The sequence below is a fragment of the Erythrolamprus reginae genome, chromosome 5 (assembly GCF_031021105.1).
Source record: "Erythrolamprus reginae isolate rEryReg1 chromosome 5, rEryReg1.hap1, whole genome shotgun sequence".
NCBI lineage: Eukaryota > Metazoa > Chordata > Lepidosauria > Squamata > Dipsadidae > Erythrolamprus > Erythrolamprus reginae.
Window position 1 is genome coordinate 112,159,380 of NC_091954.1, and position 27,202 is coordinate 112,186,581.

The 27,202-nt window shown below is 43.1% G+C and overlaps 1 protein-coding gene across 4 annotated transcripts in view; it reads right to left on the bottom strand.

Moving 5' to 3' along the window:
• FAM131A (family with sequence similarity 131 member A) overlaps positions 1-27,202 on the bottom strand; it is a 117,274-nt gene that overhangs the window by 73,089 nt on the left and 16,983 nt on the right. The window contains exon 1 of one of the 4 annotated variants that reach the window (XM_070754159.1): positions 1,110-1,187. The exons of the other annotated variants lie outside the window; for them this stretch is intronic. The gene's annotated coding sequence lies outside the window, so the exon portion shown is untranslated. Of the gene's footprint in view, positions 1-1,109; positions 1,188-27,202 lie in introns of those variants that run through there. 4 annotated transcript variants of the gene reach the window in all.

Here is a 27,202-nt window from a genome sequence, read left to right on the forward strand (position 1 = left end):
GTCCCCTGTCCTATTGTCTCTCCTATATCTCCTATATCTCCTCTACTATATCTCTATAAGCCTCATTGTATATTATTGTGTATTGGACAAAATAAATAAATAAAATAAATAAAAAAAGTTTGAAGAACCCTGTCCTAAACGTGGGGATGGGACTTTTTGCCTCCGCCACTTGGATGAAGCTCTTTCCTCTGCAGCAGCTGATCGGCCGCTGCCTTCACTCCCTCACCCAAAGGCCCCTAGCTCTTGGCCCCAGCCCTTTGGCCACAAAAATCCAAATTCAGCCACAGCCTTTTGGCCACATGGGACACTTCGCCACCATCCAATCAGAACGGTTGTTACAAAACGCTACTTTGGGAAGGAAAGAATGGGACAGTTTGCTCTTTCATACACAAACACACACATTGAATGATAGAGAGGGAAAGGACCTCAGTGGCCATCAAGTCTGACCCCCTTCTCATTCAGGAGACTTACAAAATGATAGAGAGGGAAGGGACCTCAGTGGCCATCTAGTCTGACCCCCTTCTCATTCAGGAGACTTACAGAATGATAGAGATGGAAGGGACCTTGGTGGCCATCTAGTCTGACCCCCTTCTCATTCAGGAGACTTACAGAATGATAGAGATGGAAGGGACCGCAGTGGCCATCTAGTCTGACCCCCTTCTCATTCAGGAGACTTACAGAATGATAGAGAGGGAAGGGACCTCAGTGGCCATCTAGTCTGACCCCCATGTCCTAAACCCCCTAAACGTCAACCTGGAAGTTGAAGCCCACAAGTCTTATAGTTGATATTATTGGAGACCCTTGCCTTGAGACTTAATCTGGTGCCCTCCAAATGATGGAAGGAATTGTGAGGGATAATCCCAACTAGGCTGGAGAAGGGTGAACCAAACGAGGGGTCTCCAACCTTGGCAACTTTAAGACTCCTGGACTTCGACTTCAAACATGTGGCACCTTGCTCAACAGTAATAACTGCGAGAGGGATCTTGGAGTCCTAGTGGACAACTACTTAAATATGAGCCAGCCGTGTGGAGCAGCTGCCAAAAAAGCCAACATAGTTCTAGGCTGCATTAACAGAGGGATAGAATCAAGATCACGTGAAGTGTTCATACCACTTTATAAGGTCTTAGTAAGGCCACACTTGGAATCCTGCATTCAGTTTTGGTCGCCAAGATGCAAAAAGGATGTTGAGACTCTAGAAAAAATGCAGAGAAGAGCGACAAAGATGATTAGGGGACTGGAGGCTAAAACATCTGAAGAACAGTTGCAGGAACTGGGTATGTCTAGTTTAATGAAAAGAAGGACCAGGGGAGACATGATAGCAGTTCCAATATCTCAGAGGTTGCCACAAAGAAGAAGGAGTCAAGCTATTCTCCAAAGCACCTGAGGGTAGGACAAGAAGCAATGGGTGGAAACTAATCAAGGAGAGAAGCAACTTAGAACTAAGGAGACATTTCCTGACAGTGAGAACAATTAATTAGTGGAACAACTTGCCACCAGAAGTTGTGAATGCTCCAACACTGGAAGTTTTTAAGAAGATTTTGGACCAACATTTGTCTGAAGCAGTGTAGGGTTTTCTGCCTAAGCAGGGGGTTGAACTAGAAGACTTCCAAGGTCCCTTCCAACTCTGTTTTTTTAAAAAATTATTATTATTATTATTATTATTATTATTATTATTATTATTATTATTGTTATTATTATTATTATCATCATCATCAAAATTCTGGGAGTTGAAGTCCACAAGTCTTAAAGTTGCCTTGGTTGGTGATCTTTGAATTAAATTATCTCTGTGTTGAGAGAAGGATGGGGAGGAAAGGATGGGGAGAAAGAAAGAAAGAAAGAAAGAAAGAAAGAAAGAAGAAAAGAGGAAGGAGGAAGGAAGGAAGGAAGGAAGAAAGGAAGGAAGAAAGAAAGAAAGAAAGAAAGAAAGAAAGAAGCCTGGGAAGAAGGAGAGAAGAGGGGAGATCTGAACTGAGCCAGCCTTTTCCCTCTGAGACGGGAGAATGCATCCGGCAACAGGGACTCTGCCTTCCGTGTTGGGAAGGGACGTTGCGTTCCCAAACAGATGAGCCATTAATTTTCTAGAGTGTTACTTCTCCCGTTTGTACCCAGGAGCTGCCAGAAGCTTTCTGCAGAAAATAGCACAGCTATTTTCTCTTCCGCTGTCAAGGCATAACGAAGTTTTCATAAGAAGGAAGGGTATATTTCTGTGCCTCTTTGCTACCGATCCAGAGTCAAACCAGGAACGATTGTACTGCAATTCCGGATGAGTGACTCGGATGAAGGTCAGCCTGGTAGGCCCATCCCTGAAGACACGTGAGCCAGCCCAACCCAGCCGTGTCAATGTGACTTTTGGCAAGCAGAAATAAATGAAGGAAGGGAAGGGGATAGGAAAGAAGAGAAGAGAAGAGAAAAGAAAAAGAAGACAGGGGAGGAGAGGGGAGAAGAGAAGAGGGGAAGGGAAGGGAAGGAAAGGGAAGAAAAGAAGTCCAGAATAGAATAGAAAATTGGAATAGAATAAAATAAAACAGCTTGAGAGGTTGTTTTCAAATATACTATGTAAAGCCAGTCTGGGAGCTGCCTGTTCCAAATTATATCAATTACATTATTTCAAATACATGGGATAGATTCCAGATGTCGTCCTACATACATTTGAAATTCAAATTCAATCTGAAATGTGATTTGGAAAAAAAATGAAATCTAATGGTGAGAAAAGTAAGATTCTACGTTTAGAATTAAGAGTTAGAATAAGAATTCTTTATTGGCCAAGTGGGATTAGATACACAAGGAATTTGTCTCCGGTGCATAAGCTCTCAGTGTACGTTCAACAATAGAGATAGATCATGATCATAGTCAGTGCAAAAATACAGCCATCATAAAACATGAGATACATCACTTAGTGGTAGCCGTGGCTACTAAATAAGCAATTGACATAAATCATACTAGGATACTAATTAAACAATATAAGTCATACGATACCAGCACCAGAGTTATAGTCATAAGAATATAAGGAGATATATAAGGAGATATAAGGGAAGATGAGAATAATGATGATAATACCAGCTTTCCAGATAATTTGACAGTGTTATGGGAATTAGTTGCTGAGCAGAGTGATGGCATAGGGGGTGGGGACTACCCTTGTGTCTAGTTGTCTTGGTGTGCAGTGCCCTATAGTGTCATTTTGAGGGTAGGAGTTGAAACGGTTTATGTCTAAGATGTAAGGGGTATGTAGATATTTTCATGGGTCTCTTTATGGATCCTCAGTGGAAGCAGTGGTAGCAATTGTGTTTTTTCTGCCGTTCTAATTATCCAGATAATAATAATAATAATAATAATAATAATAATAATAATAATAATAATAATAATAGCAATAATAACAGCAGAGTTGGACGGGATCTTGGAGGTCTTCCAGTCCAACCCTCTGCTTAGACAGGAAACCCTACACTACTTCAGACAGATGGTTATCCAACATCTTCTTAAAAACTTCCAGTGTTGGGGCATTCACAACTTCTGGAGGCAAGCTGTTCCACTGATCAATTGTTCTAACTGTCAGGAAATTTCTCCTTAGTTCTAAGTTGCTTCTCTCCTTGTTTAGTTTCCACCCATTGCTTCTTGTTCTACCCCCAGGCGCTTTGGAGAATAGGTTGACTCCTTATTTGTGGCAACCCCTGAGATATTGGAACACTGCTATCAAGTGCAAAGACCAGTCATAATTCACTTTTTTCCAGCCCTCTGAGTAATCCCGATGCATGTAGCCACACCCACCCAGTCACATGACCAGCTAGCCATCCCCACCTGATCACATGACCAGCTAGACACACCCACCCAGTCACATGTCCTCCAAGGCATACTCCCAATTAAGCCACACCCACAGAACCGCTTGTTAAAAAATTTGAATCCCCCGACTAACTGTAAGGTCCTTCTAACTCTGTCATTCCCTTAGTCAATAATGGATGCTACAAAGATTCAATGATGCCATTTTTTTGTCCTTTGCGGGAAACTTAAAATCTTTTGTAATATTTCCAGAAAGGTCAAAACCAGAACAAAAACGTTTAACCAAAAGGTTAAAAGATTTCCTTTAAAAAAAAAAACCAGAGAAAGAAAGAAAAATGATAGGAAAAACGATTTTCTTTAAGCACTCTTTATTCCACTCAAACATTTTTGGGCTTTTGGTACCACGACTTGTGTATATAATGCATAATAATACTGTTCGCCAAATCATCTTGGTATCTGCTGCATTAAATTGAGAAGAGAAGGGGAAATGGCTAATTTTCCAAACAAAATATTAAATGAGTAAGAACGGTAATTTGCCATAGTTCCTGATGATGCTGTGGCTAAAATAGAATTTCATATTCTAATTTTAGGAGAATTAGAGTTGTGGAGGGCAAGCTTTCTCCTCCATTCTTCTTAATAATTGGGGAAGCGGTATAGAGTGGTACCTCTACTTACAAACTTAATTCGTTCCGTGACCAGGCTCTTAAGTAGAAAAGTTTGTAAGAAGAAGCTATTTTTCCCATAGGAATCAATGTAAAAGCAAATAATGCCTGCGATTGGGGAAACACAGGAGGGTGGAGGCTCTGTTTCCTCCCAGGAGATTCCTAGAGAGGCCCCACAGAAGCTTCTCCCCGCCTTTTCTGGCCCTGTTTCCTCCCAGGAGATTCCTAGAGATGTCCCATGGAGACTTCTCCCCACCTTTTCTGGCTCTGTTTCCTTCCAGGAGATTCCTAGAGAGGCCCCACGGAGGCTTCTCCGCGCTTTTACCGTCCCTGTCTCCTCCCAGGAGATTCCTAGAGAGGCCCCACTGAGCTTCTCCCCGCCTTTTCCGGTTACAATTTCGGAGGCTCGGGTTTGTTAGGTGAAAATGGTTCCTGAGAAGAGGCAAAAAAATCTTGAACATCCGATTCTTATCTAGAAAAGTTCGTAAGTAGAAGCATTTGTAGGTAGAGGTACCATAAGTGGCTTATTTTAATACAAAACATAATGCCCAGAAAGAGGGAATAAAAGAGAAGAGAATGACCAGTAAAATGAGGGAAAGACTCAGCAGCAATAGGGGGCACCGTTGGAAGGATTGAAAAAAACAGATTAAAAACAAATTACCCTGGAGAAAATCTATCTACGTAGTGAGAGCTGACACAAACTTGATGGCACACAATTAATGAAATCCAAAAATCAAAAATACACAAACAAATAAAAAACACAGGCCCATCCGCACCCCTATTCCAAGTAGAATAAGAGTAGAGTAGAGTAGAATAAGAATAGAAGAATAGAGTAGAGTTGATAGAGTGGAGTGTAGTGGAATAATAATAATTTAATAATAATAATTAATAATTTATAATTACCGGTAATAATTAATTAGATTTGTATGCCGCCCCTCTCCGAAGACTCGGGACAGCTCACAACATAATGCATAATGTACAAATCCAATATTAAAAAGATGGGCATATCTGGGGAAGCCCATGATTGCTCTGGCAGCCGCATTCTGCATGATCTGAAGTTTCCGATCACTCTTCAAAGGTAGCCCCATGTAGAGAGCGTTACAGTAGTCGAACCTCAAGGTGATGAGGGCATGAGTGACTGTGAGCAGTGACTCCCAGTCCAAATAGGGCCACAACTGATGCACCAGGCGAACCTGGGCAAACGACCTCCTCGCCACAGCTGAAAGATGGTGCTCTAATGTTAGGTGTGGATCAAGGAGGATGTCCAAGTTGTGATAATTCCTCACACACCCCAGGATAATGGATGAATAAGAAGAGAAGAATAAAATAGAGTATAGTAGAACAGAGTAGAGTATAAGAATTGAAGAATAGAGAAGAGTAGAGTAGAATAAGAATAGAAGAATAAAATAGAGTAGAATAGAGTATAATAAGCATTGAAGAATAGAGTACATTAGAGTAGAATAAAAATAGAAGAATAGAATAGAGTAGAGTAGAGTATAATAAGAATTGAAGAATAGAGTAGAGTAGAATAAGAATAGAAGAATAGAATAGAGTAGAATAGAGTAGAGTATAATAAGAATTGAAGAATAGAGTAGAGTAGAATAAGAATAGAAGAATAAAATAGAGTATAGTAGAATAGAGTATAATAAGAATTGAATAATAGAGTAGAGTAGAATAAGAATAGAAGTAGAGAGTAGAGAAGAGTAGAATAGTATAAGAACAGAACAGAATAGAATTCTTTATTGGCCAAGTATGATTGGACACTCAATGAATTTGTCTTGGTGCATATGCTCTCAATGTATATATAGGAAAAGATAAGTTTAAGAACCATAGGGTACAACAAAATGATAGTATTGCCCATTCTGGAACAATCAGTCCAGAGTTGGTTTAAATTCGGCAAAAACATCCCCTTTGACACTTAATGAGGGTTTTTCTGTTTACTTCTTATCGATCATAGCTGGGCCTTTGATGGAGAAGGAATAACTTCCCTGAATTGCCTCGAGGCTGTGTTGCTATTTTAGAGGAGAAAATAATTCCATTTCTCTCTCTCTCTCTCTCTCTCTTCCCCCCTCCAAAGAAGTACAGTTAAAAAAAATTCTTCCCAACAGAACCAAAAGAAAGAAAGAAACTGAGATGATCAAGGGAGATTATTGAATGCATAAATAGGAAGCCATTTGCGCCTTCAACACTAGACGTAATCCGCAGAGTGTAATCTTACGCAGCACGCCTAACCAGATTACTGAATTGCTCCTTTTTCTGGGATTTTTCAACACAATGTACCGGATAACGGTAACCACGACAGCAAAGCTTCCTTAGCCAATTATACCAATGAAGCTACTACTCCGTGTTGACCCACTCTCATTAAGCATATTGTGTGAATACAGGCAGGGATAGTCTGGAGGACAGAAGGAAAAGGGGGGACATGATCAAAATATTCAAATATGTTAAAGGGTTAAATAAGGTTCAGGAGGGAAGTGTTTTTCATAGGAAAGTGAACACAAGAACAAGGGGGCACAATCTGAAGTTATTTGGGGGAAAGATCAAAGGCAACATGAGAAAATATTATTTTACTGAAAGAGTAGTAGATCCTTGGAACAAACTTCCAGCAGACGTGGTTGGTAAATCCACAGTCACTGAATTTAAACATGCCTGGGATAAACATAGATCCATTGTAAGATAAAATACAGGAAATAGTATAAGGGCAGACTAGATGGACCATGAGGTCTTTTTCTGCCGTCAGTCTTCTATGTTTCTATGTTTCTATAAATGTAACAGGCAGGACTATAAAAGTTTTACTTAAAATGTGCAGAAACCTGTTGGTAAATAATATAATAATAATAATAATAATAATAATAATAATAATAATAATAATAATAATAATTTATTGGACTTGTATGCCGCCCCTTTCCGAAGACTCGGGGCGGCTCACAACAATAATAAAACAATATAGCAGTAAAGCTACCTGACTCTTTGGTTTCTACTCCTAACCCCAAAACCTTTAATCTTAGATTATCTACAATTGACCTCCCCCCCCCCCATTTCAATGTGGTCTGTAAGGGGGCGTGCATAATGTCAGAAATAAGTTCATTTCTGAAGGTAATACAGTGGCACCTCTACCTAAGAATGCCTCTACTTGTGAACTTTGCTAGATAAGAACCGGGTGTTCAAGATTTTTTTGCCTCTTCTCAAGAACCATTTTCCACTTACAAACCCAAGTCTCCGGAACTGTAACCGGAAAAGGCAGGGAAAAGCCTCCGTGAGGCCTCTCTAGGAATCTCCTGGGAGGAAACAGGGCCGGAAAAGGCAGGGAAAGCTTCTGTGGGGCCTCTCTAGGAATCCCTTGGGAGGAAACAGGTCCGGAAAAGGTGGGGAGAAGCCTCCATGGGACCTCTCTAGGAATCTCCTGGGAGGAAACAGGGCCTCCAGCCTCCCTGTGGTTTCCCCAATCACTTTGCTTTTACATTGATTCCTATGGGAAAAATTGCTTCTTCTTACAAACATTTCTACTTAAGAACATCATCACGGAACAAATTAAGTTCGTAAGTAGAGGTACCACTGTATCACAATGCAAGTAAATGGTTTGTAACCATGGGAGAGGCTGATGTAAGCCATAATCAGCATTGGATCATGGGTTTGCTAATTGTGCTGCAACCTGATTGGCTGCGTCCTATATAAGGAGGAACACCCTTGCATGGGTGTGGTTTTGTTACAGAGAGTGGTTTGTTATAAAGAGTGGTTTTGTTACAGAGTGGTTTCATACAGAATGGGTTTGTTACAGTGGGTGGTTTGTTAGAGTATACAGTGGTTAGTGCTTAATGGTTGCAGTGGTGGATATTATAAGAGTTATATACTAGTATTGTATAATAGTTTATTTAGAGAAGCAGTTTGATAAAAGAGAACTAAAATATATTTTTACAATCAAGCCTGCTGCTGTGTTTCATAGAAGACTTCAGTTAGGTATAACTGTGGCTACTTGGTGGGTTAACTTCCATGTGCGCAAAACTCTCTGTCCCCAACAGGTTATGGGTCGAGTAGCTATGCCCAATACATAAGTGCAACATTTTGTAATGTTATATTTATACAAATTACCATCCTATAATTGTTTGACAATAAATATATAAAAAAGAAAGAGAGAGAGAGAGAGAGAGAAAGAAAAAAGAAAGAAAGAAAAAAGAAAGAAAGAAAGAGGAAGGAAGGAAGGAAAGACAGAAAGAAAAAAGAAAGAGGAAGGAAGGAAGGAAGGAAGGAAGGAAAGACAGAAAGAAAGAAAGAAAGAAAGAAAGAGGAAGGAAGGAAGGAAGAGGAAGGAAGGAAGGAAGAAGGAAGGAAGGAAGGAAGGAAGGAAAGACAAAAAGAAAGAAAGAAAGAAAGAAAGAAAGAAAGAAAGAAAGAAAGAAACCTTCCAGGGCTGCCCAACTGACAGTGCAATTGCTCTTGAGCATTTTCCATCCACATCAGACATTTCCATTCGGAGATGTTTATTTGTATGACGGCGGGACAATATTGAAAAGCGTTCAATTGTGCGGAACTGATAGCACGCATTGTTGTGGTCTTCGCCAACAAGCGAAGCAGGAAAAATAAAAGAAGCGAGCAAACGTCAACGTTCACAGAGACAAGAGGACATCTTAGAGAAGATGAGCCGACGAAGCTAACGCGTTCGGACAGAGTGCGCTGGAAGGCACAGCCGTCTCTCGTCCCGATTGTCAGCAACCAGTCAGATGCAGGGGGAAAAAACCCATCAGTTGGGGGCTTGTGGCACTCAGAGAAAGCCAACCCCAAGAGATTAAAAATAGAAGTTCCCCCTCCTCTCCAAATTGATGCCACATCTTCAATTAGGAGTAGAGATTAACAGAGATGGATGGGACCTTGTCGGTCAGAGCATATAAAACATTCGGTGGGCCAATTCTCGAATACAGCTCACTTGTCTTGAACCTGCAATGCATTACTTGTGGGACCGCCTTCTGCCGTATGAGTTTCAGTGACTGGTTAGGTCCCACAAAGTCGGCCTTCTCCAAGTCCTGTCAACTAGACAATGTCGCTTGGCGGGACCTAGGGGAAGGGCCTTCTCTGTGGTGGCCCCGGCCCTCTGGAATCAGCTCCCCTGGAGATTCGCACTGCCCCCACCCTCCTCGTCTTTCGCAAGAGTCTTAAGACTCATTTATGCCACCAGGCTGGGGGCAATTAGATCTCAGCCCCTGGTCAACAAATGTTTGTACGGTTGTTGTTTGAATGGGCATGACTGATTTTTAGCATAACTGGGGATTTTAGATTGTTTGTCTAGTTTTGATTAATTGGATTTAACTATTGTATTCTGTTGTTTTTGTATGTTGTAAGCAGCTCCGGAGTGGCATATAAATGCAATTAAATAAATGATAGATAGATAGATAGATAGATAGATAGATAGATAGATAGATAGATAGATAGATAGATAGGATGGGTAGATGATGGGTAGATGATGGGTAGATGGGTAGATGGGTAGATGGGTAGATGGGTAGATACATACATAGATACATACATAGATACATACATAGATACATAGATATTGATTGATTGATTGATTGATTGATTGGACTTATATGCCGACCCTCTCCATGGACTCGGGGCAACTTACAGCATTTCAATAAAAACCACTTCTAAATCCAATTAACAAAAAATAATTAATTTAAAATATTATTTTAAATGCTAGACATTTAAAAGTCAAACATTCAGAAACATACTACGGCATCCTACACAATAAATAAATAATAAATTTCAGACATTCATACAACTGAGAGTGTCCAGAAATATTTCACGAGAAGAGTCCTCCACTCCTCCACATGCAACAGAATACCTCGTGCCACCAAACGTGAAATCTTGGGCTTCGACAACCTAGAACCAACTCAGCTTCAAACTGATCGAAATGTGGTTCCTAAAATCATCCATCACAATGCCCTACCTGTCAATGACGACTTCAGCTTCAACCACAGCAATACACGAGCACACAATAGATACAAACTGAATGTAAACCACTGTAAACTTGCCTGCAGAAAATACGACTTCAGCAACAGAGTGATCAATGCCTACCTGACTCCAAACCCCAACATTTTTAACCTTGGACTGTTTACTATCGACCTCACCCCATTCCTAAGAGGTCTGTAAGGGGCGTGCATAAGCATATATCATTGTGCCTACTGTCCAGTGAAGGGCTGCTAAATTTTATACTATCAAACTGTGAGCGTGGCTTATTTTGTGGGTGTGGCTTGCCAGCCATGTGACCAGGTGGGAGTGACTTAATGATCATGTGATGGGGGTGGCTTAAAGGTCATGTGACTGGCTTAAAGGTGGCCAACTTGACGTCACCCACATCAAGAGTTGGGTTAAGTTTGGTGTTAGGGTACCTGGCCTCTCCTCGCCTCAGAGACATACAATTTCTCTATCTACTTACTATTACTGAATATCAAAAATATACTCTTTAATTCTATGTATAGATGCCATATGTGTACATACACATTATTATTAGTAGTAGTATTAGTATTATTATTAGTATTATTATTATTAGTATTATTATTATTATTATTATTATTATTATTAGATTTGTACGCACAGAAAACTCGGGGCGGCTCACAACAACAGGAACAATACAAATCCAAAATTGAAACAATTTAAAACTCATTGATATAAAAACAATCATACGTCTCATACAAACCATATATAAAGCGAAACGGTCCAGGGGAATCAGTTTTCTCATGCCTGATGATAAAGGTGAGTTTTAAGGAGTTTGCGAAATGCAGGGAGGGTGGGGGCAATCCTACTCTCTGGGGGGAGTTGATTCAGGGCCACCACAGAGAAGGCTCTTCCCCTGGGTCCCGCCAAACGACATTGTTTAGTCGATGGGACCCGGAGAAGGCCAACTCTGTGGGACCTAACTGGTTGCTGGGATTCGTGCGGCAGAAGGCGGTCCCAGAGATATTCTGGTCCGATGCCATGAAGGGCTTTATAGGTCATAACCAACACTTTGAATTGTGACCGGAAACTGATCGGCAACCAATGCAGACTGCAGAGTGTTGGTGTGACATGGGCATACCCATGATTGCTCTCGCAGCTGCATTCTGCATGATCTGAAGTTTCCAAACACTCTTCAAAGGTAGCTCCATGTAGAGAGCATTACAGTAGTCAAACCTCGAGGTGATGAGGGCATGAGTGACTGTGAGCAGTGACTCCTGGTCCAAATAGGGCCGCAACTGGTGCACTAGGCAAACCTGGGCAAACACCCCCCTCGCCACAGCTGAAAGGTGTTTCTCTAATGTGAGCTGTGGATCAAGGAGGACGCCCAAGTTGTGGCCCCTCTCTGAGGGGGTCAATAGATCCCCCCCAGGGTAATGGACGGACAGATGGAATTGTCCTTGGGAGGCAAAACCCACAGCCACTCCGTCTTATCAGGGTTGAGTTTGAGTCTGTTGACACCCATCCAGACCCCAACTGCCTCCAAGCACCGGCACATCACTTCCACTGCTTCATTGACTGGACATGGGGTGGAGATGTACAGCTGGGTATCATCTGCATATTGATGATACCTCACCCCATGCCCAGCGGTTTCATGTAGATATTACACACGGGCACAGAAAAATATACATTACCTACTATATAAACTGTATGTGTATGTACACACACACACGCACAGCTCTTCTAAAATTATACACATTCAACCTCATTTACTATGATAGGAAAAACATACCCAGAGCCCAGAAGGGGGAAAAAGAAAAAAAATTCAAAATTTTTCTACTGGTTCTGCATACTTGACCGTACTTGTAGGAGCTCATCACTGCTACTGTCCGTGTCTTACCATCCTATTGTCCTCGTTTACCTGAATTTACTTTTGTTATGTTTATACCTATACCTGCTATCTTGTATACGTCTGATAAACAAACAAACAAACAATGGTCACCCCCTAATGCACACCTTACACAAAGCCAAAAGCTTCTCGGCCAGGAAATCTGAGCTGCAGGATGTTCTTCGTCTCCACCTGCCCATCTGCCTGGAGATTTCTGTCCTCGAAAGATAGTGGAAAAGCCTGGAGATGCAGCGTTCTCTTTCCAAGCGCTTCGAGAAAGCAAGCCAGTTTCCTTGCGAAGCGTTTGAGCAAGTTTCTAGCTCTCATGCCGGTTGGCAGAAAGCCTTTCTTGCCCTGCCAGTATTTATTTCCTGTGCCGAAGTAGGTATAAAATAACACTTCCTCCTGGCACAAAATGTGCCTCTTTTTTCTTGCTTTAATTTCCGATTTGGAAAAGAAACAAGACACCGCAGATTCCACTTTAAAAAAAAAACCCACGAAAATGCTAAGCTCCCATTTGAATTAATTTTTTTAATGAACGATCAACTCTCAAGCCTGGTTTTTCAACCTCTTTGTCCCAGCCGAGAAGTAGCATGGTAGAATACAGAAAATGCATCTTTGGCAATAGTCTTAACCGAATAAATCCTCCTGAAGACATTTAATCCTTATTACAGCATCAGTGTCCGGGATTACGGACCAATCCTGTATTTATTACCAAGTAAAATCTGTTAGATTCCGTTATGCTGACCCGCCAGTTAAGCCTGCGGTAGATCTGCCAATTTTGAGCTGCAGTCTGAAACATTTTTCCTAGGACGTAAACACAGAGGGAAGAATTCAGCCGGTGCACATTTTTCTGATTAAACTAACATCACGCAGGGATTTCAGCCTGAGAAAAATCGCTGCTTAAAAATGTGCCTCTGGTGTGTACATTCAATAGCATGCCTTCTGCATTATGTACCACTAAAATGTTTCACCAGGACTGTTATGGACCTAGTGGCTGCACTCCCACTAAAACGTGGTTAGATTTGGGGGGCGGGTTATTGTGCTATACAAACTCAACTTGGAAACATAGAAACATAGAAGATTGACGGCAGAAAAAGACCTCATGGCTCATCTAGTCTGCCCTTATACTATTTCCTGTATTTTATCTTAGGATGGATGGATGTTTATCCCAGGCATGTTTAAATTCAGTGACTGTGGATTTACCAACCACGTCTGCTGGAAGTTTGTTCCAAGCATCTACGACCCTTTCAGTAAAATAATATTTTCTCACGTTGCTTCTGATCTTTCCCCCAGCTAACCTCAGATTGTGCCCCCCTTTTTCTTGTATTCACTTTCCTATTAAGAACACTTCCCTGCTGAACCGGATTTAATCCTTTAATATATTTAAATGTTTTGATCATGTCCCTCCTTTCCCTTCTGCCCTCCAGACTATACAGATTGAGTTCATGAAGTCTTTCCTGCTAAATTTTATGCTTAAGACCTTCCACCATTTTTGTAGCCCGTCTTTGGACTGTTCAATTTTATCCATCTCTTTTTGTAGGTGAGGTCTCCAGAACTGAACACAGTATTCCAAATTTGGTCTCACCAGCGCTCTATACCGCGGGATCACAAACTCCCTCTTCCTGCTTGTTATACCTCTAGCTATGCAGCCAAGCATCCTACTTGCTTTCCCTACTGTGATTGACCTGTGATTTTGTCAGTACATAAGTGCACTGGTGTGCCTTTCGTCCCCTGTCCAATTGTCTTTCCTTTCTCTCACTTATCATATACTGTATATTCTCTTTCTTTCATATATCCTCTCCTCTAAGTTCACTTTTACCCTTATATATATATTACTACATGTCTATTTTTCTTCCTATGTATTTGTGTATTGGACAAATGAATAAATAAATAAACAAATAAATAAATACATAAATGAATACATAAATAAATAAATAAATAAACAAACAAACAAATAAATAAATAAATAATGTGTCGATGGATTAATTCCTTAATCAGGGTAAGCTATTAAATGAATATCATTTATCTCCTCCCCAGGATCTTACCATCATTATTACCTTTATCTGATGTAAATGATAACAAGCTATTTTAGAAAACTTCCTATATCAAATACGTTCATTGAGATATAAAAGACATTCAGGACAAGCAACTCAATCAAACAGCTTCAAGTCATTTCAATAGCGATTATTTTTCTATTTAAGATGAGACAACAACATTCCAAATCTATTTTAAAAACATTTTTTCGTCCCATATAAAAAAAGTTAGGTTTCTTTAAAGAACTGTACATATAGAGTGATTTGCCACATAACTCAAACAGCAAAAAATGTATTGTATTTCCCAACTGAAAATCCACCAGTAGGGCAGGAACTACAATTCCCAGAGATTTTTGCCTGTTTGCAGACCCATCCTTTTCCACCTAAAATAGGTTTATATGCAGAAGGGAGAATACAGTGGTACCTCTACCTAAGAACGCCTCTACTTACGAACTGTTCTAGATAAGAACCGGGTGTTCAAGGGTTTTTTTTGCCTCTTCTCAAGAACCATTTTCCACTTACAAACCCGAGCCTCCAAAACTGTAACCGGAAAAGTCAGGGAGAAGCCTCCGTGGGGCCTCTCTAGGAATCTCCTGGGAGGAAACAGGGCTGAAAAGGCGGGGAGAAGCCTCCATGGGGCCTCTCTAGGAATCTCCTGGGAGGAAACAGGGCTGAAAAGGCGGGGAGAAGCCTCCGGGGGCCTCTTTAGGAATCCCCTGGGAGGAAACAGGGCCAGAAAAGGAGAAGTCTCCATAGGGCCTCTATAGGAATCTCCTGATAGGAAACAGGGCCGGGAAAGGCGGGGAGAAGCCTCTGTGGGGCCTCTCTAGGACTCTCCTGGGAGGAAACAGGGCCGGAAAAGGCAGGGAGAAGCCTCTGTTGGACATCTCTAGGAATCTTCTGGGAGGAAACAGGGCCTCCACCCTCCCTGTGGTTTCCCCAATCGCATGCATTATTTGCTTTTACATTGATTCCTATGGGAAAAATTGCTTCTTCTTACAAACCTTTCTACTTAAGAACCTGGTCACAGAACAAATTAAGTTCATAAGTAGACGTACCACTGTATGGACAAGTACATTAGCTCCCAATCGAGTGATGTATCAATACATGTCTCATACAGCAGTCCTTAACTTATATGACCATTTGTCTCCCAACCATTTGTGGTTATGACGGCACTGAAAAGAAGTGATTTGCAACCAGTCCTTAGAGTTACTACAGATCGTGCAGAATGCAGCTGCGAGAGCTATCATGGGCTTTCCTAAATATGCCCATGTTACACCAACACTCCGCAGTCTGCATTGGTTGCCGATCAATTTCCGGTCGCAATTCAAAGTGTTGGTTATGACCTATAAAGCCCTTCATGGCACCGGACCAGAATATCTCCGGGACCGCCTGCTGCCGCACGAATCCCAGCGACCAGTTAGGTCCCACAGAGTTTGGCGGGACCCAGGGGGAGAGCCTTCTCTTTGGTGGCCCCGACCCTTTGGAACCAACTCCCCCCAGATATCAGAGTTGCCCCCACCCTCCTTGCCTTTTGCAAGCTCCTTAAAACCCACCTCTGTCGTCAGGCATGGGGGAATTGAGACTTTCCCTTCCCCCTAGGCTTATAAAATTTATGCATGGTATGTCAGTATGTATGATTGGTTTCTTAAATTGGGTTTTTTTTAAATTAACTTAAATAGTAGATTTGTTTACATTGTATTATTATTGCTGTTAGCCGCCTCGAGTCCACGGAGAGGGGCGGCATACAAATCTGATTAATAAATAAATAAATAAATAAATACCTACTGCAGCATTCCCCATGATCATGTGATCAGAATTTAGGCACTTGGCAACTGCTATGTATTTACAATGCTTGCAGCATCATTAATCTCAGACATGTTCATGGTGCATGAAAAGTTGTTATGGTATCTGCCAACTCACCGAAGAAGAATGGGAGGCACCTGCAGCTTATTATTATTATTTTTTTAAATGGTCTGGATTGAGAGAAAGATTTCCTGACAAGCCCTTGAAGGGGTTTTTTCCCCCCTATCCCTTCTAAGATTGACTACCGAGATACACAGGATGTAAGCAGTGGAGGGCTGCAAACAAATTTACTACCACGCTGTGAGCGTGGCTTATTGTGTGGGTGTGGTTTGATGGTCATGTGACCAGGCGGGAGTGGCTTGACAATCATGGGACTGGGAGTGGCTTAATGGTCATGTGACTGGGTGGGAGTGGCTTACCAACCAAGATAAGTTTTCCAACAGGTGCTTGGACTCTTTTTTTCCACTTGATTAAGTCACATTATTTGAAGAGCCACCAAAAGGACAAATGAGAGACAGCGTTATTTGTTAACATTTTAAGGTTTCGTACTGAGCCTATAAGGCTCAGTATGATAACAGATTAGGCAAGTAGCTTGAATTGCTATAAAAGTTCAGTTCTAGATAATGACTAAAATGATGAAAGTGTTTATGGGTAAAAACACACTATTTACTTGTTTTCTGTTTTAAAAGTAATTAGGAATCATGCTAAGGTACTAGAGAAGGAAGGACAGTAAAAAAAAAACCTATTAAGTATTCAATAAATAGTGCATGAAACTACTACCTCCATTGCTAGATTGATGCGTACATTTACATATAGGACAGGAGATCAATTATTGTAGGAACCACTGTGTAGAGGCCCACCATCCCTGATATCATGAGCCAGGGTGCAGCACTAAAGGTTACTTCAGCTAACTGCTAGCTGTAGTTCAGCAGTTCAAATCTGGCACAGGGCCCACAGAGTTGGCCTCCTTAGGGTCCTGTTGACCAAACAATGTTGGCTGGCGGGACCTAGGGGAAGAGCCTTCTCTGTAGGAGCCCCGGCCCCCTGGAATCAACTCCCCCCAGAGATTCGCACTGCCCCCTCCCTCCTTGCCTTCCGAAAGAGCTTAAAAACTTATCTTTGCCGCCAGGCTTGGGACTCTTAGATCTTCCCCTGACCACTGAATGCCTTAAGTATGATTGCTGAATGTTTGGTTAATAAGTTAATTTTTTAGGTTAATCTTCTCTTTCTAATTGTTTTTATTATTGTAACATATTTAAATGTTTCGATCGTGTCCCCCCTTTTCCTTCTGTCCTCCAGACTATACGGATTGAGTTCATGAAGTCTTTCCTGATACGTTTTATGCTTAAGACCTTCCACCATTCTTGTAGCCCCTCTTTGGACCCGTTCAATTTTGTCAATCTTTTTGTAGCTGAGGTCTCCAGAACTGAACACAAGATTCCAAATGGGGTCTCACCAGCGCTCTATATAGCGAGATGACAAGCTCCCTCTTCCTGCTTGTTATCCCTATAGCTGTGCAGCCAAGCATCCTACTTGCTTTCCCTACTATATTACACACAGGCACACAAAAGTATACACCATCTACTATATAAACTGTATGTGTGTATGTACACATACACACGCACAGCTCTTCGAAAATTATACACATTCAACCTCATTTACTGCGATAGAAAAAACAGACCCAGAGCCCGGAAGGGAAAAAAAGAAAAAAATTCAAAATTTTTCTTACGGTCCTGCGTACTTAACCGTACCCGTAGGAGTTCATCACTGCTTGTCTGGAATGGTGATAAGGTCGCCTGCTTGGGAAAGGAGTTGGACTAAAAGGCCTCAGGGGTGCCCTTCCAGCTCGGAAATCTCAGCTGCCACTCTTGTGCTTTGCACTTCTGATTTCCATCATTTGATCTCATTTTGTTTTGTATGAAGAGAATTGACCTTTGGTCTGTTCTCACTCGCCCACCTTAGTTTCATGGGAAAACTTCAGATCATGCAGAATGCAGCTGCGAGAGCAATCATGGGCTTCCCCAAATATGACCATGTTACACCAACACTCCGCAGTCTGCATTGGTTGCCGATCAGTTTCCGGTCACAATTCAAAGTGTTGGTTATGACCTATAAAGCCCTTCATGGCATCGGACCAGATTATCTCCAAGTCCACCTTCTGCCACACGAATCCCACCCACCAGTTAGGTTCCACAGAGTGGGTCTTCTCCGGGTCCCGTCAACTAAACAATGCTGCTTGGCGGGACCCAGGGGAAGAGCCTTCTCTGTGGTGGCCCCGGCCCTCTGGAACCAACTCCCCCTAGAAATTAGAATTGCCCCCACCCTCCTTGCCTTTCGTAAGCTACTTAAAACCCACCTCTGTCATCAGGCATGGGGGAACTGAGATACTCTTTCCCCCTAGGCCTTTACAATTTTATGTATGGGATGTCTGTATGTATGTTTGGTTTTTATATTAATGGGTTTTTTAATCGTTTTTAGTATTGGATTATTATTGTATACTGTCTTATTACTGCTGTTAGCCGCCCCGAGTCTCCGGAGAGGGGCGGCATACAAATCCAATAAATAATAATAATAATAATAATAATAATAATAATAATAATAATAATAATAATAATTTTTAAAAAAAACAAAAAAAACATAGAAACATAAAAACATGGAAACATAGAAGATTGACGGCAGAAAAAACCTCATGGTCCATCTAGTCTGCCCTTATACTATTTCCTATATTTTTTCTTAGGATGGATCTATGTTTATCCCAGGCATGTTTAAATTCAGTTACTATGGATTTACCAACCACGTCTGCTGGAACTTTCTTCCAAGGATCTACTACTCTTTCGGTAAAATAATATTTTCTCATGTTGCTTTTGATCTTTCCCCAACTAACTTCAGATTGTGTCCCCTTGTTCTTGTGTTCACTTTCCTATTAAAAACACTTCCCTCCTGAAGCTTATTTAACCCATCCTGACAAACAGACAAACATGCCAACGTCGACTGCTAAAAGACCAGGCTTCAAGCTTAAACCATGCAGGCTGTATTTTAGCCCACAATGACAGATAAGTACGCAGCACAGAATGTTATTGAACCTGAGTGACCACAATGGATCCAGAGGAGGTATTCCCCATCGCCCATAATTAAATACACATGTTGCAGGCACGTCTCCAAATTGCCAAATGAACCCATTTTACGGATTCACCCACTGCAACCATCATTGAACAATCTAGGTTGGTGGAAGCCACGAAATCTCAACCTTCCCTGGGTTAAAATTAACCTTGCACCATAAGCTGGAAGAGGGAGATTGTGATCCCGCTGTATGGAGCGCTGGTGAGACCCCATTTGGAATACTGTGTTCAGTTCTGGAGACCTCACCTACAAAAAGATATGGATAAAATTGAACGGGTCCAAAGACGGGCTACAAAAATGGTGGAAGGTCTTAAGCATAAAATGTATCAGGAAAGACTTCATGAACTCCATCTGTATAGTCTGGAGGACGGAAGGGAAAGGGGGGACAGGATCAAAACATTTAAATATGTTCAAGGGTTAAATCAGGTTCAGGAGGGAAGTGTTTTTAACAGGAAAGTGAACACAAGAACAAGGCAGAACAATCTGAGGTTAGTTTGGGGAAAGATCAGAAGCAACGTGAGAAAATATTATTTGACTGAAAGAGTCATAGATGCTTGGAACAAACTTCCAGCAGACGTGGTTGGTAAATCGACAGTCACTGAATTTAAACATGCCTGGGATAAACATCCATCCATCCTAAGATAAATTACAGGAAATAGTATAAGGGCAGACTAGATGAACCAAGAGGTCTTTTTCTCTCGTCAATCTTCTATGTTTCTAAGCCTGGTGGTTAGGAAGAACGCAGTTCGTATGCTTGCAGATCAAAATAAGCAGGCAAGCTTGGCATGGTTTGTAGATGCATGCAGCCTGCAGGCCTTGGACCTATCTGACTAACATGATTGGGTGAATGTTGCCATCGATGGCCAATAAAACAAGATACGAAAACAATAGCAATAGCATTTAGGCTTATTTACCGCCTCATAGTGCTTTGACAACCATCTCTAAGTTGTTTACAGAATCAGCATATTGCCCCCAACAATCTGGGTCTTCAATTTATCCACCTCGGAAGGATGGAAGGCTGAGTCAACCTTAAGCCTAATGGATGGATGGATGGAAGGGGAAGAAAGGAAGGAAGGAAGGAAGGACGGAAGGAAGGAAGGAAGGAGGAAGGAAGGAAGGAAGGAGGGGGGAGGGGGAGGGAGGGAGGGAGGGAGGAATACCACTTAGTCTTATATACCACTTCACAGTGCTTTACAGCCCTCTCTAGGGGATTTAGAGAATCAGCCTATTACCCCCAACAATCTGTGTCCTCATTTTACCCACCTCGGAAGAATGGAAGGCTGAGTCAACCTTGAGCCCGTGGTGAGATATAAACTGCTAAACCACAGCTAGCAGTTAGATGAAGTATCCTGCGGTGCTTCACTCTAACCACTGTGCCACCCTGCCACAATCCCTGCCTTTACCTAGATCAACCGCTAAATATCCAGAAAGGACGATTTGTCTGACTTTGGATCCTGCCTTAGAACAGGGGTCTCCAACCTTGACAACTTTAAGCCTAGTGGACCTCAAGTCCCAATTGCATGGTTGGCTGGGAGTTGAAGTCCGCCAGGCTTAAGGAATAGATTAGAATTATTTATTGGCCAAGTGTGATTGGACACACAAGGAATTTGTCTCTGGTGCAGATGCTCTCAGTGTACATAAAAGAAAAGATACATTTGTCAAGAATCATGAGGAACGACACTTAATGATTGTCATAGGGTGTAAATAACTAATCAGGAAATAATCAATATTAATATAAATCTAAGGATACAAGCAACAACTTACAGTCATACAGATAAATGGGAGGAGATGGGTGAGAGGAACAATGAGAAAACTAATAGTAATAGTAATTCAGCCTTAGTGAATAATTTGACAGTGGCGAGGGAATTATTTGTTTAACAGAGTGATGGCGTTTGGGAAATAACTGTCCTTGTGTCTAGTTGTCTTGGTGTACAGTGCTCTATATAGCATCGTTTTGAAGATAGCAGTTGAAACAATTTACGTCTAGGATGCGAGGGGGTCAGTAAATATTTTCATGGCCCTTTTTGCCGAGGTTGGAGACCCCTGCCTTAGAACACACTGCAAAGGACATGCACACAAATGAATCTACGAAAGAAGAGAATATCAGAGGGGAGGGCTTTTTCCCCCTCTCAAAGGAGAAATGTTGAGGGATGATCAGAGAGAGATCAACATTTATATAGTTGCTGTTGTGTTCAATCAAGCTATTACTACAAAGATCACTGCTTTCTCTTTTACATAGAATTTCACTCTCGGTTAAAAGCTTGTACACTCCCGTTCATAACTGAAAAGCTGTTCTCATAACCAAATGCATTAAGTCCTCTTGCCCCTTCCCACCCCCTCAGTTTTGGAATCCTGTCACTAGAAAGATTTTACGCAGCAAGTCAATGTCTTTCTCTTTTTTTTCCTTTCTTTTTTCCTTTCTTGCCTGCAAGTAGAATGCTTGGCTGCATAGCTAGAGGTATAACAAGCAGGAAGAGGGAGATTGTGTTCCCGCTGTATAGAGTACTGGTGAGACCCCATTTGGAATACTGTGTTCAGTTCTGGAGACCTCACCTACAAAAAGAGTGGGATCAAATTGAACCGGTCCAAAGACAGACTACAAAAACGGTGGAAGGTCTTAAGCGTAAACGTATCAGGAAAGATTTAATGAACTCGGTCTGTCTAGTCTGGAGGACAGAAGGGAAAGGGGGGACATGATCGAAACATTTCAATATGTTAAAGGGTTAAATAAGGTTCAGGAGGGAAGTGTTTTTAATAGGAAAGTGAACACAAGGACAAGGGGGCACAATCTGAGGTTAGTTGGGGGAAAGATCAGAAGCAACGTGAGAAAAATATTATTTGACTGAAAGAGTAGTAGATGCTTGGAACAAACTTCCAGCAGATGTGGTTGGTAACTGAATTTAAACATGCCTGGGATAAACACAGATCCATCCTAAGATAAAATACAGGAAAGAGTATAAGGGCAGACTAGATGGACCAGGAGGTCTTTTTCTGCCGTCAATCTTCTATGTTTCTATGTTTCTTGTTTTCTTTTTATTAATGTCAGATGAAGATCTCTGGATTTTAGGCCGATTTTTTTGTTTGGTTTTTTTTGCTACTGTTGTTGTTCTGCTTCATTGTTAATTGCGTAAGAATTGTCCGATCTGCATGTTGGGGATATGCGCTAAGCAGGCTTAGTGGCTTTGAAGAATGGGATATTCAAGTGTAAGTAAACACTCGTAGATGCCCTACGCATATTGTCTGGGTTACAGGTTTCCTTCTTCACCTCCTAGGCAAACTTTGTGCAACTGTTTCTAGGACTCTGCTGTGCTCATTCGACACACACGTCAACAGTGTAGAGTTACTCCAAGGAACTCAGAGGCAACTCCTGAGAGAAAAGAAGCAGTTATTCTCATCTCCAGAGCAGCCAGAGCAGGAGGCTGGTGTTGAATCAGTTATGAGGCATGTGCCAAGAAGGAATTGAATATAATACTTCCAATTGGCATAAGAACAGCTACTCCCTTCTTTAGGCAGTGCCAGAATTCAAGGGGAATCTTTAATTCTTACTCATAACATACACACATCTTGCAAAGACAGCCTTTTTCTTTTTTTTCATGCCTTTATTTTCACTTGCCCTGTTGGGTTGGGAGAAGAATTGGCTTGCGTTCCATCCAACTCTCACTTGGTTACCGTACAAAATAGCCCCAACTCAGCTTGGAAATAGGGTTCAAAGCCTTCCTTCTTTCCTTCCTTTCTTCCCTACCTCATTCCCACCCTGCCGCCCTCCTTCCTTCCCTCCCTCCTTCCTTCTCTCCTTCCTTCCTTCCCTACCTCATTCCCACCCTGCCGCCCTCCTTAGTTCCCTCCTTCCCTCCTTCCTTCTCTCCTTCCTTCCCTACCTCATTCCCACCCTGCCGCCCTCCTTCCTTCTCTCCTTCCTTCCTTCTTTCCTTCCTTCCCTCCCTCCCACCCTGCCGCCCTCCTTCCTTCCCTCCTGCCTTATCTCCTTCCTTCCTTCCTTCTTTCCTCCTTCCTTCTCTTCTTCCTTCCATCCTTCCATTGTGGTTGGCTCCTTCCTTCCTTCCCTATCTCCCACCCTCCTTTCTTCCTTCCTTCCTCCCTCCCTCCCTTCCTTTTTTGCATCCCGGAGTAGAAAACATACTTTGCGAATCTTGCCAATGGACTCGGATTCTCCCCCACCCCCACCCCCGCCCTTCCTTTCACCTTTTTCTGATTCTGGGATAGCAATTGATATTGGGGAGACGTGGGGGGGGCGGGGGGGGGCGAAGAGACTGAAGGTCTGCTAAGGAGAACGGTTCCTTGGCAACCGCGAGTCAGTCCTAGCATGCTAATTGCGCCGGTCTTCGGCCGGTAGCTGGCGACGCCGCCGGGCGAGGCGGGAGGGCGGCGAGGGAGAAAACAACCTACGGAAACTGCCGGGGCGCTGCGGGGCCACGCAGTCCCGCGAAAAGCCACTGCCCGAGAACTGCGATACCCACGCCCGGAGGGTCCAGGCGGGAAGCAAGAAAAACCAACTGGGCTCAGTTGAGCGCCCCCCGCCCCCAGACAGTTTTCCACTTATGATAGACCATGATATAAATATGCTTTAAAAAAAATAATCATTTGAAACCCATAGGTTTAAAAGCAAGTCACATTGGCTTTTCCTGAACCGGAATGTCCATGCTTCTCTGTAGCAAAGAAGTGAGGCTTCTCAACAGTGGCGAACAATTGACCCACAACCTCTCCTCTTCTGGCTATGTCTTCCTGGCAATTTTATATTTTTTTTAGCGAGAGGTTGTCATTCTTGTGGCCCCATTGACCGCCGGCCCTTCCAGTAGCCGAATCAGAGGATGAGAAGGCGAGGGAGTCAGGGTCAGCATCAAGGCAACCTAGGAACTCCGAAGGGGAAGAGGGGATGGAGCTATCAGAGGGGGGGAGGGATGGAGAGAGAGAGAGGGAGGGAGGGAGAAAGGAGGGAGAGGGAAAGGGAGAGAGGAAGGGAGAGAGGGAAAGGGAAGAGAGGGGGAGAGAGGAGAGGGAGGGAGAGAGAGAGGGAGAAAGAGAGGGAGGGAAGGAGAGAAAGGGAGAGAGGGGAGAGAGGGAGGGAGAGAGAGAGAAGGAGAAAGAGAGGAGGGAGAGAGGGAGAAAGAGAGAGAGGGAGAGAGAGGGAGGGAGAAGGGGGAGGGAGGGAGGGAGGGAGAGGGAGATCCTTGCTACCACCAAGGTTCCTTACTACCACCTTGCTCCTCCCCCCCTCCAATCCATTCTCCACAGGGAGCACCCAACCCTGAGTCCATAGGGCGCCTGGTCCCGATCCACGGGGAAAACGCAGCCGCCTTCCTCCCCACCCACCCACCCACCCCCTTTCCATAAACAATGAAAGCCGGTCTTACCAATGGGGGTTTTGGAGCCAATACAGCCCATAATCGACGGGGGCAATTCAGGATGGAGGTAAACCGTGGCTCCAGACCGCAAACATTGCCACAATACCTCATGGGCCGGCAACTGGTAGGCAAACCGGGCAGCCGGCGGATGACACGAGGAGCGCCCCCTTTTTTCTCCTGGGGGGGTGGGGTGGGCTGTGTGGATGGGTGTCTTCAGATGCTGATTTGCCGGAGAGGTAGGCTGAGAGGAAAACACGGGAGCGCGCGCGGGGTGGGGGGGGGGCCGCGCGCTTTCACAAACACGCACGCAAGCACAAACACACACACAACCGCCAGCCTCCAGGAAGCGCGCTGGCTCGCTGTCTCCGCCCCGCTTCGGTTTCTGCGCCCCTCCGCTCCTCGGCAAGCTGGCGTCTCGGGGACTTTGGGGCCGAGCCGCCTGCACGTTTCGCCCACGTCACTGCTGCTAGCGCGAGGGGCGGTGGGCGGTGGGCAGGCGGGGGAGAGGGAGAGAAAGTGGCGGGTTGGTTTCTGACGGCGCTCTCGCTTTCAGCACCTCGGACAGCGCCGGCGGCCCCTGCCAAAGGGCGGTTGGGGGGGGGGGGGTAGAGGGCTGGATTCGTGCTCGGCGCATGGGTTGGGTCGTTGGGTTCGGTTGAACCGAGCCTCAATTTTGGCTACTACGGCTCCTGAGAAAGTGTCTCCGAAAGGCTTTGATCCTGCCTCCTTTCCTCATGCCTATCTTCTGCTTTGCCACTCCCATATTATTCTATTCTATTCTATTCTATAGGAGAAGGGCGGCATACAAATCCAATAAATAAATAAATAAATAAATATTCTATTCTATTATATTCCATTCCTTTCCATTCCATTCTGTTCCATTCCATTTTCGATTCAATTTGATTCTACTCTACTAATTTTCTTATTCTATTCTATTTTATTCCATTCCATTCTATTCTATTCTACTACAGTCTACTCTATACTCTATATTCTATACTCTATTCTCCATACCCTACCTTACCCTATCCTATCCTATCCTATTCTAGTCTACTCTATTCCATTCCATATTCAATTCGATTCTACTCTATTCTATTCCACTCTATTCGAATTTCCTTATTCTATTCTATTTTATTCTCTCCTATCCTACTATATTATAGTATACTCTACTCTATACTCTACCCTACCCTATCCTATCTATTCTACTATAGTTTAGTTTAGGCTAGGCTAGACTAGGCTAGGCTACTCTACTCTACTCTATTTTAATTTCTCTGTTCTGTTCTGTTCAGCTTAATGAAACTGAGTGAATTAGCCATAGAGGAGAAGGCACTAGTCCCCTCAAGAAGACATTAGAGCTGTGCAACAGGCATTTTCCTCAAACTGATCTCTTTCTTTCTTTCTATGACATTCTTTCTCTGAAACCCATGGCTGACTTTTAAGGGTTTTTTTGGCCAAGGCATCTTGAATTTTCAGGTCAAGTGGAGACGAGACCTGTTTATTATTGCAATGCACAGCAGCACATGCTGTCATGCCTCCTAAAGCAAGAATTACTGCATGGAGTGCGCATTCTTCATGTGATGGCTTTTTATTTATTTACACCAGCTAGTAATTGGGTTGGAAGGTCATCCCCATTCTCTTCCCCTTGCTCCCACATCTTATGCAATACTTGAATCAATTTATCGCAATCTTCTGATCCGGAGAAAGTGACACACCACTTCTTTCTAATAATATTATGGAGTAAGACAAGACATATACCGAGGGCCTAAAGATCAAATCCAATGAGTAAAAGCGGGAAGAGCGTTTGTTGCTAGGAGGAGAAATTATTAGGAGATGATATGAGTGCTGTCTTCAAGTGCCACTTGAAGGACTGTGCACTGTTTTTTTAATAATTCTACAAAGATTGACCAGTTACAAACCAGACTAATTGGTTCAAAATATGTATTTGCATAGCATGGTTGCTGATGACTAACTGGATTATACTATGTTTTGTTTGGTTTCCTAGGCTTGCATAACAATGGAATTATAAATCAATTCCCCAATAGGTTTGCTTCACACAGCCAACTAAGATGTGGTTTAGGGCAGCAGTCACCAACTGGTGGTCCGTAGGCCACTGGTGGTCTGTGTGCAAATTTTGGTGGTCTGCAGAAAAATTGCTTGCATTTTTATTTTGCACCAAATCAGGGGCCCTCAAACTATGGCCCCTGGGATGGATACCTGCAATAAACATTTATGTTGCTGCAGAGAGCCTTCCCCTTCAGGGGGCCTTTGTGTGAGTTAGAGGGGGCCATAAATTCTGACAGGGTCTGCTTCAGCCTCCTGGTGTGGGCCGTTTGGAGAAGACTGAAGGGAAGTTCTGCTGGTGGCAAAGAGCCGTTTGGCCTTGTTCTAGTGGGATTGCATCATGGCCTAGAATTGGTTGACCATCTCAGCCCACTGAGCCTCCAGGCACCAGTTCTTAGCCTTGCACTCCCGCAGGTCTTCCCTCTGCTTGGAAAGCCTATGCTCGTAGTCCTCAGTGAGGTACTTTAGCTGAGCCTCATTCTCAAGTCAGATCCAATTGGAACTGAGCCCGGCTCTTTTGCCAACTCTTTCTCATGGTGACTGCTTAGCTCCAACAACTGCTTCCTGTTGAAACCT